The 19,866-nt window shown below is 39.9% G+C and overlaps 1 long non-coding RNA gene and 1 pseudogene across 4 annotated transcripts in view; one reads left to right on the plus strand and one right to left on the minus strand.

Annotated features, from left to right (window-relative positions):
- The window catches only part of LOC102158936 (uncharacterized), a 257,286-nt gene that overhangs the window by 167,701 nt on the left and 69,719 nt on the right, over positions 1 to 19,866 (plus strand). For 3 of the 4 annotated variants that reach the window (XR_014810682.1, XR_014810688.1, XR_014810687.1), the window contains one exon: positions 1,324 to 1,387. This is a non-coding gene — a long non-coding RNA (uncharacterized LOC102158936). Of the gene's footprint in view, positions 1 to 1,323; positions 1,388 to 10,994; positions 11,268 to 12,766; positions 12,945 to 19,866 lie in introns of all 4 variants that reach the window. The other variant, XR_014810690.1, reaches the window with a different exon arrangement.
- Positions 9,025 to 9,123, minus strand: LOC146406337 (U6 spliceosomal RNA; annotated as a pseudogene).

Genomic DNA, 19,866 nt, shown 5'->3' on the forward strand with positions numbered 1-19,866 from the left:
TTTTATATTTAAATCTTTAATCAACAAAACTTATTTTGGTGAATGTTTTATTTATAATAACTTTTTCTATTTTAAAATCAATAAATGTTTATTATTGAAAAATAGGAACATGAAGAGCAAAAAATAAAAACATGGTGAAAAAGATCAAAAGATAACCACTGTTGACATTTTCCTTTAGGTACCTCCAAATCATCTTTCCTGGCTATACATTAAAAAAAATTCAACTGCAAACATTCTGTATAAACTCTTTAATAACTTGTCTTAACAACATATTAATGACATGTACCAGTGGTATTAAATATTCTTCTAAAATATTGTTTGAGAGAGTTCCTGTCATGGCTCAGCAGTTAATGAACCCAGCTAGTATCCATGAAGAGGAGGGTTTGATCCCTGGCCCCACTCTGTGGCTGAAGGATCTAGCGTTGCCATGAACTGTGGCAGAGGTCACAGACGCAGCTCAGATCTTGTGTTGCTGTGGCTGTGGCGAAGGCGGGCAGCTGTAGCTCCAATTCTACCCCTAGCCTGGGAATTTCCATATTGGGTGGGTGTGGCTATAAAAAGCAAAAAAACAAAAAAATAAAATAAAACAAAATATTGTTTGAAACAGCTGTGGTGCACTGTATCCTATAGATGTGCCATAATTGGCTTAATTCCCTATTGTTTTGTAACTCTTGTGTATCTAAGATATCACCGTTATTAACAATGCTGTTATAACATGCTTAAGCATAAATTTGGTTCCCATTTCTGGTCACTTCCTTTGCTTAAATTTCTTAAAGTGGAATTGCTGAGGCCAATGTTATATGTACATATATATACTTTTTGCCTTTTCATATATACAGCTATGCTAAGTAAATTGATATCATTTTAAGTCCTCATCAACAATGAATAGATGTGCTCACTCCTCCCACTCACTCTTCCCCTTGTTAATATTAGCTATTAACATTTTTGAAGTTTCATGCTCAATTGATAATCCAAAATATTTTATGTATATTTTAATTTTTTTCCACTAGTGAGTTAAAGTTGTATTTACCTCACCTCCATTTTTTTGCATATTTTCTTTCTTTATGAATTATCTGTTAATGATGTTTATGAATTTTATATAGTAGTTTTATATAATTTATATATTTTTAAAATTAGGGTGCTCATTCAAAATTTTTAATAGTCTCAAACACAGTATAAGGAATATTTGTGAATACCATCTTGCTACCCATCTCTATCAAATCCTAATATTTTGCCATATATGCTTCCTATTTTTGTTAAGAAATAGAATACCTATATACCTATTACCTCTTCCCTAACCTAATTTTATTTTCTCCTCCTCAGAGGCAACTCATCCTGAGCTGGTGACTGTGGTTCTCATCTATGTTTGTATATGTTAGCAACAGAGGTATGTAGTTATAGATATATAGCATTATTTTGCATGTTTACAAATTATTATACTTATCTGCCACTTTATTTTTCATTCAGCATTATATTTTTGAGATTTTTGTTGATAAAATTGCTTGAAATTTTCCTACTGTATATCACAGTTTGTTCATTCCGTTGATCAATATTTGTGTGGTTTACTTTTTTGGTGTTTGCTTTTATAAACAATGTTGCCATGGTCTTGCACCATCCATGCACTTCTAGCGTTTACTCCTAGAAGGGAAATTGCTGAGTTGTGAGATATATATCTCTTCAATGTTGCTAGATGTTGAAAATTTAGTCTCCAAAATGGTTCTACCAATGAATACATCTTCAACAAAATGTGAATCTTTCTCCAATATTTCCACATCATCACCAGCACTTGATAGTGCCAGGTTTTTATTTCATTCTTATCAGTTTGATGGATGTAAAATGGTGTCTCATCACTTTAATTTTCATCTTTCTGATTACTGATAAGGTTGAACATTTTGTATGTGCTGTTGGTCATTTAGATTTCCTCTGCTCTACATTGCTTGTTCATATCTTTTGCCCATCTTTCTATTAGTTCATTAGCTTTTCAGTAAGAAAAATATCTTCTCCCAATTTGCATTGTCCTTTCACATGGCTTATGATATCTTATGCTGAACAGCATTTAAAATTTTAGTGTAGTCAGATTCATCAGTATTTTGCTTCAGGAACATCCTGTAGAGGAAGTAAAACTTTACCTTTATACTCTTAGGGTTTTTTGGCTGGGCCTGAGAATTAAACTGACACAAGACAGACTAACAAGACAAAAGCATACAAATTTATCTTAGACATGGGAGCCCTCATAAGGAAATAAAAACGCAAAGAAATGGTGAAGCTTACATGTTTTTATATCTGGTTGAGCAAAGAAAGAGGCAATTGTGGAAAAGTAACTAAATTATGTAGCGAGGCTAAAGGAAGATAAAAATTATTTTAACAGGGTCTGTTGGTACAGAATTCTCTTGGCTTCGATTCCCCATTGAAAAATGTTTCTTTTCTCCTGATACTGGGAGAGCATCTTCCACATAGGAATTTCTACCTTCTTTTAAGAGGAAAGGAGGAGATAAGAATGACCTTCTCGCATCTGCTCTTTTTCAAGTGCTTGCAACTCAAAACAATCCTTAGGCCAAAGTGGCATATTTTGGGGATAGTGTATTCTGTCACCCTGCAACCCTTAGTGTCTTCATTTCTTCCATTTTCCTTTTAAGTCTCACCAAAAAAAAAAAAAAAAAAGGCAGCAGTTCTTTTATAAAAGATATTTTGTGATTCATCATAATTTTTCACATTCCTAGAATTTACCTTCATCGGCCCAAACACTCTTGTTTACAGCTGCATAGTGTAAGCTCAGTTACAAATGATTTTTCTGCCTATGCTCATTGTGACTGACATGGTGAAGTGATCAGTATAAATTAGCTCACAGGTATGTGATATGCACAAGCCATTCCTGCCTTGCATTCCCTTAGTAGATGTTGCTAATTGCCTGCATTAATTTCTTTATTCATATGTATTCCCATCTATTCACTTATTCACTTATCCAACAACTATTTTTGGAAAATCTGCTGTATGCCTGAGTCTGCTTCTAATTTTTCCCAACCAGTTATATTGGAATTGGCACTTGGGCATATTTACTGTTTAAGCCTGTATGTTTATGCGTATGTGTGCACGTGTATGGTACTTTTCACAGATCTGTGAATGAGGATGATGCTTATCTCTTAGAATGACTTGGGTATCAATCAGGTCTTATTTCTCCATGATTTGGAACTGACTGTGTAGTATGGAAAAATCTATTTCTTGAATTCATAGAAGTATTATTCAGTAAACTTCTTTAAGTCATATTTCTTTAACAACTTCCTCAATATCATTCTCCATTGTTATTTTGATGTTTTTTTGTATCTTGTTTTGCCAATTTTATAGTTCATATTTTGCATTGTCCATTTGGCTAAATATTTCAAATTGATGACCATAAATTGTGCATTACAATTATTTACATTTAAAAATCATTTATGCCAATTTTTTAAAATTGTGCGTTACAATTATTTACATTTAAAAATCATTTATGTCAATTTTTTAAAATTGTGCATTACAATTATTTACATTTAAAAATCATTTATGTCAATTTTTTAATTTTGTTTTGTTTTGGACTTTTTAGGGCCACAGCTGCAGCACATGGAAGTTCCCAAGCTAGGGGTTGAATGAGAGCTGCAGCTCTTGGCCCACACCACAGCCACAGTCATGCCAGATCCCAGCCACATCTGCAACCTACACTGCAGCTCATGGTAACACCAGATCCTTAACCTACTGAGTGAGGCCAAGGATTGAACCCATGTCCTCATGGATACTAGTTGAGTTTGTTACCACTGAGCCACAAAGAGAACTCCTGTCAATTATTAAATCACCAGTCCTTTTTAAAATTTTGTGGATTTATACTTTTTATTTATTACATTCCCAAGAGTATAAATATTTCTATTTTATACTCTTTTTAGAGAAAGAGGCGTTAAATTTATTATTTTCACCAGTTTTCTAGTTTATTTCTGTCTTTCTTTACTCTTTGCTTTCTCTTTTTTCTTATGTTGACACTTTTCATAAGATTTTAAATTAGTGCTTTGTTCACTTGTTCACTTATCTCTTTTTCTCCCTCTCTCTCTCTTTTTTTTTTTTTTTTTGTCTTTTTTAGGGCCATACCTGTGGCATATGGAAGTTCCCAGGCCTACACCAGAGCCACAGAAATGTAGGATCTGAACCGCACTTGTGACCTACACCACAGCTCACAGCAACTCCAGATTTTAAACCCACTGAGTGAGGCTGGGGATCAAACCCGCATCCTCATGGATGCTAGTTGGGTTTGTTACCACTGAGCCACGATGGGAACTTATCTTTTATTTCTGAAAGTCCATAGATCTATACCTTTGCCTCTGAACCTTGATTTGTTCACACCCCTCTCACTTTTAATAGGTAGTATTTTCAATTTTATATTTCAGAAATTTTTATCATGTTCTTAATTTTCTGCTTGACTCTGTTGCTATTGTTAGAAGTTGTCAGTCATCTATTTGTTTGTTTTTATTGTAAATTTTTATTTGTATATAATTTTAAACCTGTAGAAATATTAAAAACTAGTATGAAGAAGTCCTGTACGACCTTTATCCAGATTTACATGTTTATATTTTTTTTGGTTTCTCCTTTTCCCTGATTGCTTTATTATCATTCTCTGTATATAATTTTTTTTCTGAACAACTTGAGAATATAGAATATATACCACTTACAGATGTACATACATACCTAAATACTTCAATGTGTATTTCCTAAGACAGACATTTTCGCTTATAAAAATCAGGAAATTTAACAGTTAAGAAAATTGGGAAATTTAATATTGATACAATATGATTTTCTTTCTTCCTTTCTTTCTTTCTTTCTTTCTTTCTTTCTTTCTTTCTTTCTTTCTTTCTTTCTTTCTTTCTCTCTTTCTTTCTTTCTTTGTAGCCATCAGCCTATACCACAGCCACAGCAATGCCAGATCCTTAACCCACCTAGTGAGGCCAGGGATCAAACCTGCATCCTCATAGATACTAGACAGATTCATTTCCACTGAGTCACAGCAGGAACCCCTGATTTTCTAATTCCATAGTCCATATTAAATTGTCAGTTATCTCAATAGTGTTTTATGTAATACTATAGTTATATTATATATAATAAATATAAATTTATATATTCTATATTTAAATTAATATTTAATAACACATTTATATTTTATTTATAATATATATTATATGTGTGTATATATACATATAGAGAGAGACAGCAAGAAACTAAGTATTCTAGAATTTACGGTAATGAAGATGACAGTGGCAACAATTGAAATGGGTACATGTTTACAGTAACTACTACAGAGAGGGCACTCAATATATTTAGCTTTATTTTCTTCTTGTACTATGATCTAAAGAAGTTCATATTTATTTCATAATGATTTTTATTTTGAACTTACTATATTATACAAAGTAGAAAAATAAAGCAAAATAATAAAAATCACCCCAAATTTCAGAGCCTAGAAACATTCATTGTTAGCATTTAGATTTATATTTTCTAGGCTTGTGCTTTCAATCAACAAAAATTCTGGATATACTATGCGATGTATAGTCTTAGTCTTCATTTAAGTCTTGGTATTGTGTTATTTTTACATACTTTATATGTAGCTATTAAATTTACAGCTAATTTTATAAGAACTTTACAAAGTAGAGCTACATTTTTAGATGTACAGTCCAAGGTTCAGAGAGGTTCAATAAATTTCCTGGATCACACAGCAGTAAGGGATGGAGTTATAATCCCAATCCTGGACTGTCTGCCTCCAAGGCTATAGAACAGATCACTATTTTGCCCAAAGCACCTTTCATTGTTTTTACTTATATGGTTAACATTTAGTTTTATTGCATTGTGGTGAGAATATATATGTATATAATTTTCCCCTTGATTTATTTTTGGGACCTTATTTGAGAGTTAGTGTATATGTACCAATGACGTTGAAAAAAAATGTATAGTCTGTTATTATTAAGTTCTATATGTCTGCTTGTTCTAACACATTAATTGTATAGCATTCATAACCTCCATGTTATTTTTCAGACTTATATCTGTTTTTGTCAGATCTTCAGTGTGTTCTAAATGTCTATTTAAGTTTGCCTGTTTAATTTTTAAGACTGTCTAATTTTTATCTTAGCCCAATAATGAATTAACACCTCCCATTATAATAGTTTGTTTTTTACTTTTTCTCTTTGATTTCTCACTTTGGTAATCTATGTCTTTACTGTGGGTTTTATATTTTTCATTATAATCAGGAGACACCTAGCATCCTCCCTCCACCTTTTATGTGAAATCAACTTTACCAATTGTTTTCTTTTTGTTGTATGAGTTTCCTTGATAAGACATTTTTATTTTTAGCATTCTGCATCTTTTGGTTACAGGCACCTATCTGTAAGCAACAAACATGTTGTTGGGTCTTATGTTTTAATTCAATATAGGAATTTTTAAAGAAATGAATGGCCTAGTTATATGGAGTCCTTTGGGATGCAGATAACAGTGATACGAGATGGGCTCTTGGCTCCAAGCTGTGAACTTTCTGATAGTTACATAATGATTCTGTGAGGAGGCTACCAGTATCCTTATCTGTAAAATTGTGTTGCTAAGAGAACCAACTTTTTAGAGTTGTTGTGATGAGTAAATAAGGTCAAGAACACTCAGGAATAGAAGTATAATAAAGCCTATTAAATTATTATATATAGAATGTAATTGTCATCATTTGCTATTATAGACATCATGCCTGGAAATCTCTTTCATAGCAAGTTTCTTGGCAATAGCATATAAAGCAAGTTTTTAAAACAAAGATCTATGTTCAAAATGGGTGTAGCCAGCTCCAATCTTTTCTCTAACCGTGTCGCAAACTCTTCTCTGAGATAACGGGAATAACTTACAATAAAATGGCTGAGACGCAGTGGTCCAACGCCCCTTACGTGTTCCCAGGTTTCAGTTCAACTTGTCCGTCTCTGCTTCTGGATGCACTGTGGCGTTTCACAACTTGACTGAAATTCAGCCCTGTCAGGAATCACTGCTTTGCTTTCTATTTAATTAAGTCAGTGTTTAGGTTGTACAAATAAGTTGTTTGCTCCCATAATGGACATTGAAACGGAAGCCTTAGCTGGCCTGGCTCTTCTCCTCAGGCGTGGAAAAACTGAAACTAAGAAAAACAAGCAAAGCAGTGCTGGGTTTTCTACTTCCTGGATAGGGTAACTTGCGCATCCAATGAAGGCCATCTGGTGGTTTCCCAAATGTGAGTACTGACTCTCAGCCTGTGGTTCTCCTTCCAGCTCTCCTCCAGCCCTTGCACAGCTGGAACCTCTATGTCAGTTACAGCTGCTAGGAATTGAAAGCAAATTCTTACTCATTTTTGTTCCAAAGGATCAAAGAGGAGCAGAGACAGAAGCTAAGAAAGTCTGAGGTTTAAACTAGAGCCCATTTTTCACTTTCCAACATGGTCTTGGTGTTTTCAGATCCAGATAACCTTAAATCAGACACCGCTGGGTTAGCAGACTGAGGAATAAATATCCCACAATATTGTAATCTGATGAACTCCAGAATAACATGGTTTATTTTTAGTTGCAGGAGCTTCAACTCTCTGATGTCTTCTGTTTGATCAGTCAGAGGAGGATATGGGACCATTTCCCACCTAATGCGACAGAACGGTTTTCTTAAACTTCTCTGATGATAATCATCATCTCATCTCTTGTTAAACACATGTTTCCAAATCCCACCCTGGAGATTTTTGACTCAGTGTATCTAGGATAAGGCCTCAGATTTATGTTAACATGGAAAATGCTCGGGAAAATATCAGAGGAGACTGAGGGGATAGTCTGTTTTTAGAGTCAGGCAGCTCTGGGCTGAAATCCCGGGTCTTTCAAGTACCAGTTATGTATGCGGTCTTGCACAAATTACTTAACCTTTCTTCACCCCATCTGAAAAAAGGTGGAGATAAAAATGCCAAAGAGTTGTTGAGAGGATTAAAGGGACTAAAGCCCTTTATAGCATCCACTTCTCTGGGTGCTGCTAATCATCCACTTGGGTTAATTTGAAGATTATCTGCAAACTTATTTAGCACACAAGCATAGCAGTTGTTTTTTGTTTTTGTTTTTGTTTTTGTTTTTGTTTTTACTTATCTTTTCTACTTATTCAAAAGGTACTTAGAAAGCGTTTATTGTGTGTGAGAAACTGGGTTTCCCAGAACCCACTAAGCACCTCCCTGATGGTAAAGAGTGTGTCTGCATGGCTCACCCCAGGCTTTTGAAGGAACTGCCCGAATTTCTTGTGTGAGTGGCTTTGTGTGGCAGGCTCCTAATTACTCAGGGACTCCCAGAGTTTTGGACTGTCATGGTTCAATGTATCAGAAATTACAATTTTATGTATATGTGTGTGTGTATACATTTTTGCAAATGTATGTATAAATATATTTTTTTTCTTCTATAGTTGAGGTAGTTTCCACAGCTCTATTGAGCTATTATTGATATGTAACATATGTATGTTTAAATTGTACAATGTGATCATTAGGTACATGTATACATTGCAGAATGATCACCACAATAGAGTTGGTTAACATTTCCATCCCTTAACATAATTATATATATATATTTTTTCACATGTGGTGATAACATTTAAGATCTACTTTCTTCTTTAAAACTTTCCATATATAAGACAGTGTTTTGTTTTGTTTTTTTTCTGTCTTTTGTCTTTTCTAGGCCGCACCTGCGGCATATGGAAGTTCCCAGGCTAGGGGTCCAGTAGGAGCTGTAGCCGCCGGCCTACACCAGAGCCACAGCAACGCCAGATCTGAGCTGTGTCTGCAACGTACACCGCAGCTCACGGCAACACCAGATCCTTAATCCACTGAGCGAGGCCAGGGATTGAACCTGCAACCTCATGGTTCCTAGTCGGATTCGTTAACCACTGAGCCACAACGGGAACTCCGATAGTGTTGTTAATTATAGTCACCATGCTGGGCAATAGATCCCCACATCTTATTTATCCTTTAGTTAGGAATTTTGTGCCCTTTGACCAACATCTAAAAATACGGAGTACTTCACGAATTTGCATATCATCCTTAAGCAGGGGCCATGCTAATCTTCTCTGTATCTTTCCAATTTTTATTTTTTTCTTTTAGGACCCCACTGGCAGCATACCAAAGGTCCCAGGCTAGAGGTCGAATAGAAACTGCAGCTGCCTGCCTATGCCACAGCCCCCGCAACACCAGATCTGAGCTGCATCTGCAACCTATGCCACAGCTTGTGGCAATGCCAGATCCTTAACTACCTGAGTGAGGCCAGGGATCAAATCCTGCATCCTCATGAATACTAGTCAGATTCTTAACCCAATGAGCCACAATGGGAACTTGTATCTTTCCTGTTTTAGTATATATTCCGCTGAATCCTGCACTAAGTACCTATATTTTTTCTTCAACAGAAAATACATGTTTAAGTTATTCCATTTGATTTTTAACACAGAATGTGTTCTAGGCACTTTGCTTGGTGCAGTTTTCCCTTTCTGACCAGAAAAATCTTTGTATTTTTTTTTTTCCCATTCTAACAGCAAAAGATCCAATGGATTTCTGAGGAATATACTTATACTGTCTTTACATTCAGCCTTGCTATAAAATAATTTAAGATACTTTTATAGGTATAAGCAATGCAAGACTTATTAAAAAGATAATTTAGGTAGGGAAGAGAAGGATGGGAAAAAGAAGGCGAGGAGTTCCCGTCGTGGCGCAGTGGTTAACGAATCCGACTAGGAACCATGAGGTTGCGGGTTCGGTCCCTGCCCTTGCTCAGTGGGTTAACGATCCGGCGTTGCCGTGAGCTGTGGTGTAATTTGCAGACGAGGCTCGGATCCCGCCTTGCTGTGGCTCTGGCGTAGGCCGGTGGCTACAGCTCCGATTCAACCCCTAGCCTGGGAACCTCCATATGCCGCAGAAGCGGCCCAAGAGATAGCAACAACAACAACAACGACAACAACAACAACGACAACAACAACAAAAAAAAAAAAGACAAAAAAAAAAAAGAAAAAGAAAAAGAAGGCGAATTTACGATTGAGGTTACATACCGAATAGGTGTTGTACTATCCTTTTCACTTCCCAGTCATGGGCTAGATAGTCGCTCTGAACTCTCAAGCAGTCACAGCAAACCCTCTGCAGATGAAAGATGAAGGGCATGACTCTCAAGCCAGTTATTAGGATGCTTGTCTATATGAGCCCTGCACACTCTTTTCACTTTTTCACTAACCCAAGACTTTATGTCTTAACATTAGGGTCATTAAGAACCTACAGAAGGGTCATGAAGTACCATGGAAAACTGTGTGTTCTCCAACATTCCAGCCAAATACAAAATTAATCAGGGAATAAGGAAGCCTCCTGCTGTGGAGTTGATGATAGTGAGCAAGAAGAGCTGGGCCAAGGATCAGCTAATTCTCTGGTTCAGAAGCCATAACCATGGAAACACTAGTGATGGCAGCCCTACTCCTATGAACAGTGACACCTTTACGAGGCACCAGGGGAGTTCCCATCATGGCTCAGTGGTAGCAAAACTGACTAGTATCCATGAGGATGCAGGTTTGATCCCTGGCCCCACTCAGTGGGCTAAGGATCTGATGTTGCCTGAGCTGTGGTGTAGGTCCAGTTGCGGCTCTGATTTGGTGTTGCTGTGGCTGTGTTGTAGGCTGGCAGCTGTGGCTCTGATTCAACCCCTGGCTTGGGGATTGCATGTGGGTGTGGCCCTAAAAAAAAAAAGGGGGGGGGACCAGGAAAGAGGGGAGCCTGTTGTACTTCTGGGCTAGGCTCTTGGTTAGGGAAATTTATGTAATTTTGATGCAGAATCACTGGAAAAAAAAACTAAACAGACTCTTTCATGTTAACCTTGCAAACCCAAATCTCCCAAGTAAAGGCAAGAGTCCAGACTCACAGCCCAGCTGAGGCCAGGTGTGTCTCTTGTAGAGGAAACCTGTAGCCTGCTTCAGATTTGCCTTTTATTCTCTTTACTTTCTAGTAACAGTGCTGCGCAGAACTTTCAACAAGAAAAGCCCAGAGGAGGACGGTTGCTTTTGAAGCCACCACTCTTGTCTGCCTCATTCATTTCAAACAGAGATACTTCTCAAAGAGATGAAGGCCCGTGTACAAACAACAATGCCCACTGCATTCTCTTGCCACCAGCTGTGTTGTGGTGGCTTTTGATTCTGCACAGAAGCTGCCTTGTTTCAGAAACTGATTGATGGTTCTTCTGAATGAAGGAGGCAACAAGAACAAATAAGCAGAGTTCCTGGTAAGGCAAGGTACTTCAAGAGAATGGGCTTGAGAGCACTTAAAATAAAAGGTGAACACAAGCCTCCATGAAAGTAAAGCATTGAGCTGCTTGCTCCTGGTTGAGAATGTGCAGTTCTTAAGGATCTCCACGTGTTGGTGCAAAGACATAAGCTCCTTGGAGACATCTGACTTGTCTTTTATTTGACTTATATAAAAAGTCTGGTATTTCAGACTTTTTAGTGGAGGTTAAAAAAAAAAAGTTAAATCCAAATAGATGTCATAAAACAGAGAAAACCAATTGAAATTAAAAAATGTAGGCGGCCTGAGTTGGATTCAAGGCAGTAAAAAGAAAACAATGCATTGAAAGAGCTGGTAATGAGGCATCTTGGCAGAGGGGAGGGCATGTGATTTCTCTTTGGAAAGACAGTGAAAGGCCTGCAAAGGCTTATAAACACCATGGGCAGCGTTAGGACCTGCTTTCCATGAACTCAGAGATGGCCTCCTCTTTCCATAAATCCTTGACTTTCCCTTTTGCCTAACAGATGGAGACAAACCAGGTAAAACTAGCCACGAGAAGCCTAGCTACATTAAATATTTTTATTATAAGAAGCTCTATCAAACTTCCTGGGGGTGAGCATTCTTCAAGAATCTGTGTTGGGGGCACAGTGATGGCTGAGGAGCAGGTGTGGGGGGTAGAGCTGGGGTTTTAGGGGGTTGTGAGGATTGGAGGGGTGGGGGAACGAGTATTCTGGTCATTGGTTCTTACACACCATGTTTTCACAATAATAATAAAAATTTGTCCATCAGCTAGATGGTATTCCACCTGTTAACTAAATTAGGGTTCTTATCTCAGGTTCACAAAAAGTTAATCAAATCAGACCCTCTTGGTTTGCCCACCCAGCAGCCATTCTCTCCTTTAACTTTTGCCTGCAGAGCCTCAGTTTTTGTTTTTTGTTTTTGTCTTTTTAGGGTCCCACCTGTGGCATATGGAGATTCCCAGGCTAGGGGTCGAATTGGAGCTATTGACGCTGGCCTATGCCAGAGCCACAGCAAATGGTATCTGAGCGGCATCTGTGACCTACACCACAGCTCATGGCAACACCAGATCCTTAACCCACTGAGCAAGGCCAGGGATCAAACCCACGTCCTCATGGATAATGGTCAGGTTTGTTAACCTCTGAGCCATGACAGGAACTCCTGCGGAGACTCAGTTTTGATTGGAAATCCTCCTGCCCTTATTGTGATTCAGGAAAGACTGACCATATCCCAAACTCCAAGAATAAACCCTGATTTTTGGTTTGTTTAATGGTCACTAAGGTGGGTAGAATTTTGAGATGGTTTCCAAGATCTTCCGCCTCTGGTGCTCCTCTTGTGATCATGGCAAAAGGCAGATCATCTGGGTGGATCTAATCTAGTGCAGGAAGTCTTTAAAAACACAGAATTGCCTTTAGCTGGTGGAAGAAAATGTTGGAGAGTTTGGAAGAATGAGGAGTCAGTGTCCTGTGTCTGGTGTTGTAGATGGAGGGGCTGCATATAAGGAAGGAGGGCCACCTTTGGAGTGCAGAGTGATCCTGTGTGGGCAGCCAGCAAGGGCAAGGAGACCATCGTACAGCTGCAAGGAACTGAATTCTGCCAATAATCTGGATGCACTGGAAACAAATTCTTCCCCAGAATTCCAGATGAGAGCTCAGTGCAGGTAACACCTTGATTTGAGCCTTGTAAGGACCTAAGTCGAGAACTCACTTAGGACTTCCCAGACTTCTGACCCACAGAGCTGTTAGACAAAAGATAGGTATAGAGTTCTTGTGGAATCTCAGTGAGTTTAGAACCCTACACAATGTCAGTGAGGATCCGGGTTTGATCCCTGGCCTCGCTCAGTTGGTTAAGGATCCAGCGTTGCCTCAAGCTGTGGTATAGATTGCAGATGTGGTTCCGATTCAATCCCTAGACCGGGAACTTCCATATGTTCCAGGTTTGGCCCTAAAAAAAAGGGGAAAAAACCACACAGAAACAAGAAAATAGATGGGTATTGTCTTAAGCTGCTAAGCCATGGTAATTTATAATGCAGCAATAGAAAAACCAATAAAGCAACCTATGGGTAGTGTTAAGAAATTCCTTTTTCTGCTCAGGAGGAATTGGTTTTCAGCTCTAACCCTAATCAGGCATCAGCAAGTGATTTCTGAGAGGGACTGGTGATTAGCTGTCCAATGGCCACTCCCAACTTTTACTTTTGTGTCCACACCCTCCCACCTCCCCATGAAAGTTGTACATACTAGATTCTTGCCTTCCCCCACCCTTGCTGCTGGGAGGTCCTGTGACCTGGATCTGCCTTTCAATAGGGTCTCGTGAGAACATGAGGATAGAGCTGCAGGCCACCATTTTTAGCCATGAGCTGACAAGCCTAAGGATGGCAGAGTGCAAAGAAGGAAAGATCTTGGTTCTTTTAGTGCAATTTTATTTTTCTTTTGTCACAATTTTGAGCTAAGGTGCCACCTCTGGAATTAATTACTTTCGCATCTCCTTTTACATAAGATAATTCTCTTTACTGATTAAGCCTCTTTTTGTTGGGTTTTCTGTTGTTTGAAACTGGGTGTATCCTTATATATTCTTCCTACTCAAAGAAGTGTTGTAGGCAGCGTGCAGAGACCTCCGGGGTAGAGTGAGTATAGTGGTTGAGGGCCATTCTTTGGGCACAGGTAGGAGAGGGTCTGTGGGTGCCCAGGGGCATGAAGGACAAGTATTCCCTGGGATTCTTTCTCAATGCAGAAAAACTTTATATGGCTCTGGTCATATGGACCCAGACCATTCATTGTAATCTTGGTGTACCTCAGATTACTCATCTTCAAAGTAAGGATAACAACACCTATGTCACTTGGGTTTATGAGGACCAGATTTGATTATATAAGGTTAACTTGTTTTGGAAACTTTAGTGAAAGTTTTTTTCTTTTTCTTTAGTCTTTTTGCCATTTCTTGGGCTGCTCCTGCGGCATATGGAGGTTCCCAGCCTAAGGGTCTAATCGGAGCTGTAGCCATTGGCCTATGCCAGAGCCACAGCAACGCAGGATCCAAGCCACGTCTGCAACCTACACTACAGCTCACGGCAATGCTGGATCCTTAACCCACTGAGCAAGGCCAGGGATTGAACCTGCAACCTCATGGTTCCTAGTCGGATTCCTTAACCACTGCGCCACAACAGGAACTCCTGTTTTGGAAACTTTAAAAGGAAGCTCTGGTGTAGCATCAAAGCCTCTCTTGGTGCCTGGCACATAGTAGGTATGCTCAATAATGGATATGCTGTGCCTCTTTGTCCACATCAGGGTTGTTTGCATTGCACTGTGAGCTCAGGGGTTGGACTGCCATCTGACTAATTGCTCCACATAGCACATACTCCAAACAACACTTAAAGGAGGATTTTATTAAATGTTTTCTTCTTGGCAGTGCTGTATTAGGTGCTGCAGCCTGGATGGAGAATTCGGCTTTTGTTTTCCATGTATTTTCCTCTAAATATGCTGTGATGAGATGTCTGTTTTGATCAGGGACACTGTCCATTATTCCTCTCCCTTCTCAACTTTCTCTATGATTTAGGGCGTGATGACATCTGTTGGCTTTAACCTATCACTGTTGTATGTGATGCTTTGGCTCCAATCAACAGGGCTGTGTCCAAGGCAGGCTGGCCCCCTGTGAACGCCCAGGCTGCTACATCAGTCATCCGCCAGGTGACAGGTGGTGCCTTTAAGACATTGTGGAGCAAAAGGAGACAGTCACACCTGGCCCTTTAAAAGCTTCCCTATGCCAGACAAACCAGGAAACTGTTTGTTTCCCTCAGGCTTGTCCCCTCTCATATCAGCCACTTTCCCAATTCCTCATCCGCAGTTCATATCTCATACATCCACTTGTGCATCTCATGGACCCTTGGCCTCTCCCAGCTGGACACCTGGGACCTTGGCTTGCTACTGGTTCTGATACTAAGCTCTCCCTGGTTTTGGTGTTGCCATGCTCCATGCTCCACTGGTTATGAAACACATAGAAACATGACTAAAGACTGACAGGCTGGCGTCTGAGAAAGACTTATTTCAGATTGGTCCCCAAAGGGTGTTAGATTGAAGTAAAGCAGGAGAGGTCAGGTGCTCAGGAGGCAGAAAGCATCAGATGAGAGTGCCTGGAGACACACAATCTGGTTGACTTCACGAGAAACAGAGAAGTTGAACATATGACTTAAGCACCAAGACATATATGTGTACCACTGATGAATTAGGTGGGAGTGTGTTTAGAGGTCAGTGACAAGATGGCGTGGATAAAATGGGGAGAAGCAAAGACTGTGTTGATTCCGAGGAACAAAACCAAGGGCTGGAAGCAGTGAGGTTGAGAATGAAGAATGGGCACCAGAGACGAAAGGTGACCATTCTCTCTCTCACGCTTACTCTTCCTGTGACTCACGAACCCTCTGAGCCTTGGTCTCCACATCTGTTGATGGAAACCCTGGCACTTCTGGCCTTGTGGGGTTATTGTACATTTTTATTGATCTAAAACCAACACAACAATAATATAGACAATAGTATAAAAACGTACTGTTCGTTGCATTCCTCCTTGGCATTTTTTATTTCTATGCATTTGACAGAAAGCATGAGTGTTTCCTAGGCTCTCCATTGTCACTTCTAATCTCCTGAGGCCATGACGAGTGATAGATGTGGCCTTGAGGGGGGACATTCCTTCGACAATAGCAGGGATGGTGACAGCTCCTCACAGGGGGTCATAGGGCATCCCCCACCCCAGTGGGTGGCTCAGAAGTTTAGTCATGAAAAGTACTCAGCTTCTGAAGAGCTGGATTAATGGCAGATGGTCTTAATTTACAGTCACAGGTTGTTTGGGGAAAAAATAATGAGCAGTGAGGAAAATTGGTTTGAAAATAGGTCAGCATCTCCTACATTCTTGGGGGGGAGTCGGGAAGAAACCTAGAAGGTGCCTAATGAAGGCCACTCAGGGTCTGGAGGAACCTGCTGGTCCGGTGGCTCCCCGCTCCCCGTGTTTACACAGGCTTATGCCCTTTGCCACATGACAAGTCTGTCAAATGTTTGTTTCCCTCTCTCTTGCCTCTCCCTTTAAAAACAATATTTCTGGATCTCTTTGTTTCTCTTCAGCCATTCTCTTTTAGACATAGTCAATTGGACTTTTAATTAATCTTTTTATTTTGAGATAACTGTAGATTTTTGTACAATTTTAAGAAGTAATATGGAGAGATGTTAAGTGCCCTTTACCTGATTTTTCCTAGTGCCCCGCAGCTAGTAAATATTTGCTGAAGAGGTGAACTGACTTCCACAAATGTGAAATTTCCTGCCGTATTTGGGCAGTGCTGTGCTGGGTACTGTGAGGTAATAAGGGGGAGCCAGGACAGGAAATGCACCTGCCTCCATGTCACTTGCTATGCTCAATGCTGGGTATGGCCCTTTCTTTATGGGCCTTAGTCTCTGCGATGCACACGTCCCATGGGTATCAGCCTCAGTGGGACCATTTGGAGCTTCTCTGTCCCAAGCTTGTTCCAGAAGTGGGCCAGAGCACGTGAACCCTCACCCACCACCCACTTCCCCACGCAGACACACATGGCATTTCCTAAAGGGAAGCCACCTCTTTAACAGTCACCGTTGGACTAGAACTGTCAAGGTATTCAAAACCAACTCTAGTCAAAGTTCTGGTTTTCCAGCACTGGTATAAAAATGTCATTACTTGTTCATCAAAATTGAAAATAACAAGAAAGATAACCTGAGAACTAGGCGAGATTGGGCCAAGTCAGCAATAACCCAGTGATGGAAGCAAACTATTGTAGTGTTATGGACAGTAGCACAGGTGAGCACACACCCTACTCTCCATCTCCCTCTGCAACCCTCCACCCCACATCCCGATTGCTGCCCCCAACCCTCCACCCTCACCCTCACACCTCCTTCCTGCTGCACAAAACTCAGTTGGGTTTCTCCCATGGCCACTGTGCACAAGGCTGTCCCACACGAGCCCAGATGGCTGCCTCTATGATGGCTCTGTGATGCCTCATTACCCATATTATGTACTAGTATGTGCATCCCATGTTAAATTAACGCTATTGGCTATGCTGGGGTAATGGATTGGCTAGTTGCTCTCTTTCTGAGCAGTTACTCAAGCTTGCCATCTGGTGAATCTAATAACCAGGTGGTGAACCTAAATAACCTCACTTTGATGGTGTAGCAGGGACCCCAGTTGGTTCTGTTCTAGCCATCTGCAGCCTCTTTCTTTTGGATGGAGAAGTCGAGACAATCAGAGTCATGCTATTTCTTAATGGAGTAAGAAACACTGTTATCAGAAACACTCTCCCTTCACTTAACGCAGAACTCCGTTCCCCAGCATCTGCAGTTTAACATACATACCAGAACCAGGAATCAAGCCAAAAAGGGTTTTGTGCAGCCAAGATGGCAAGGAAGCTCATGTACTAGGACCCACAGGCCTGCCTCAGTGATACCATGGAGGTCATCTGATTTCCAGAATCCAGTAGATTGGACGCTGCAGAGTAGAGGGCAGGAGAGGGTGTGTCACAGACACATAGTTTGACAAATAATGAGGAATACCTGAAGATGTTGGAAGGATTCAAAGCAGATCCAAGAACTAAAAACACAGCAAATCTGGGTGGTTTCATGAGGGTCAACATGTGGAATATTATCCGAGAACACCACAGTGCAGCAATGTGGTCTGGAATAATAAACCTGTCATCAGTGCTGTTTGTTGACTGTGATCAGTCGACACGATTTTAGAGGCAGGGACCCATATCATATATTATGGAGATGTCCACTCTAAATGGTCAACATAAAAAGGTTGGACACACAGGGCATTACACACTCAGCTCCTTGAGAAAAATCATGTGTCTATGAGTAAAGCGAATTAAAATATTACATAAGGGAGTTCCCATCATGGTTCAGTGGTTAATGAACCCGACAAGTGGGTTCAATCCCTGGCTTTGCTTGGTGGGTTAAGGATCTGGCATTGCCATGAGCTGTGGTGTAGGTCCCAGACATGGCTCGGATCCTGCATTGCTGTGGTTGTGACGTAGGCAGGCAGCTATAGATCCGATTCAACCCTTAGCCTGGGAACCTCCATATGCCATGGGTGTGGCCCTAAAATGACACACACACACAAAATTACATAAGGTTTTTTAAAAAGACTACTGTTTTCATTATTATAAAATCAGATAGTTTCATTGAAGACAACTTAGAAAAACACATAAGGGAAAAGAAGAAAATGAAATATAGAAGTAAAAAAAAATATATCCCCTGCTTCCAAGATAGAGCCAGCGTTAGTGTTTTGTTTGTTCTCTTGTTCTCTCTTCACATGTATTTGTATTCTTATATCCATTCACCGCAGTTGATGCAGTGACTCAAAGGCATCACCAAAGAATTGTGTTTTCTCCATCTTTTTTCTCTTCTTAGAGGGTCCTCAAATTTTGTCATCTGCCTGCTTATCTATAAGTAGTTGGGGTTAATACACAAGAAATTGAATCACATCACTTCATAACTTATATTTACCCCCTAGCATAGGTAAGAAGCTTCTCATGTTAGTAAACCTCTTCAGCCTCATTTCAGTGGACTTTATTCCATAATGGAGCCATCCAAGGGGTTATGGCAACTTAGTGATTTTTTTTTTATAAAAGCAAATATTGCACAGCAGTATATGGAAAATAAACAAAGTGTGATCATCATGAGAAAGTAGGGCATGGAGACCATCACCAGCCAACTTTGCTACTGTGGCAGCAGAACCGAAAGCTTCAAAGGTGGGCCTTTTTGTCTTCATGAGCCACCCTGGCTGCTGGCCTCTAGTCAGATAGGTAGAACCCTGTATCTGTTAGGATGCCTTTGGTGGTAACAGAGAACTCAACTCAAAGTAGCCAAGTAATAAGAAATACTATTTTATATTATAAAACTCCTGGAGAAAAGGCAGATCCAGGGCTTGTTAATGCAGTGACTCAAAGGCATCACCAAAGATTTGTGTTTTCCCCATTTTTTTTTTCTCTCCTTAGAGGGTCCCCAGATTTTGGCAGCTATTCCAATTACCACATGAAGACATGATAATACGCAGAGGCAGAGCAGGGAATGGTCTCTTCTTTGTCTGTTTTTAAAAAAAATTTTTATTTTTAATTGTGACAAAATATACATCACATGAAATTTACTGTCTTGGAGTTCCCGTTGTGGCTTAGTAGAAATGAATCTGACTAGTATCCATGAGGTTGCAGGTTCAATCCCTGGCCTTGCTCAGTGGGGTAAGGATCTGGCATTGCCATGAGCCATGATGTAGGTCACAGACGTGGCTTGGATCTTGCACTGCTGTGGCTGTGGTATAAGCTGACGGCTACAGCTCTGCTTCATCCCCTAGCCTGGGAACCTCCATATGCCAAAGGTACCATCCAAAAAAGACAAAAAAAATTTTTTTTACTGTCTTGAACATCTCTTGGTGTACAGTCCAGTTGTGTTCAGTACATTCACATTCCCTTGCCCACCCTCCAATTTCTTACTCTATAAATTTGACTACTTTATGTGCCTCTTATACATGGAGTAATACAGCAGATAGCTTTTTGCGACTGGCTTATTTCACTTACTATAATGTCC

This window comes from Sus scrofa, chromosome 1, assembly GCF_054392235.1.
Source record: "Sus scrofa isolate SSC_HxYL_T2T_F1_AM1 chromosome 1, Sscrofa_HxYL_maternal_Yorkshire_Landrace_v2.0, whole genome shotgun sequence".
Classification (NCBI taxonomy): domain Eukaryota; kingdom Metazoa; phylum Chordata; class Mammalia; order Artiodactyla; family Suidae; genus Sus; species Sus scrofa.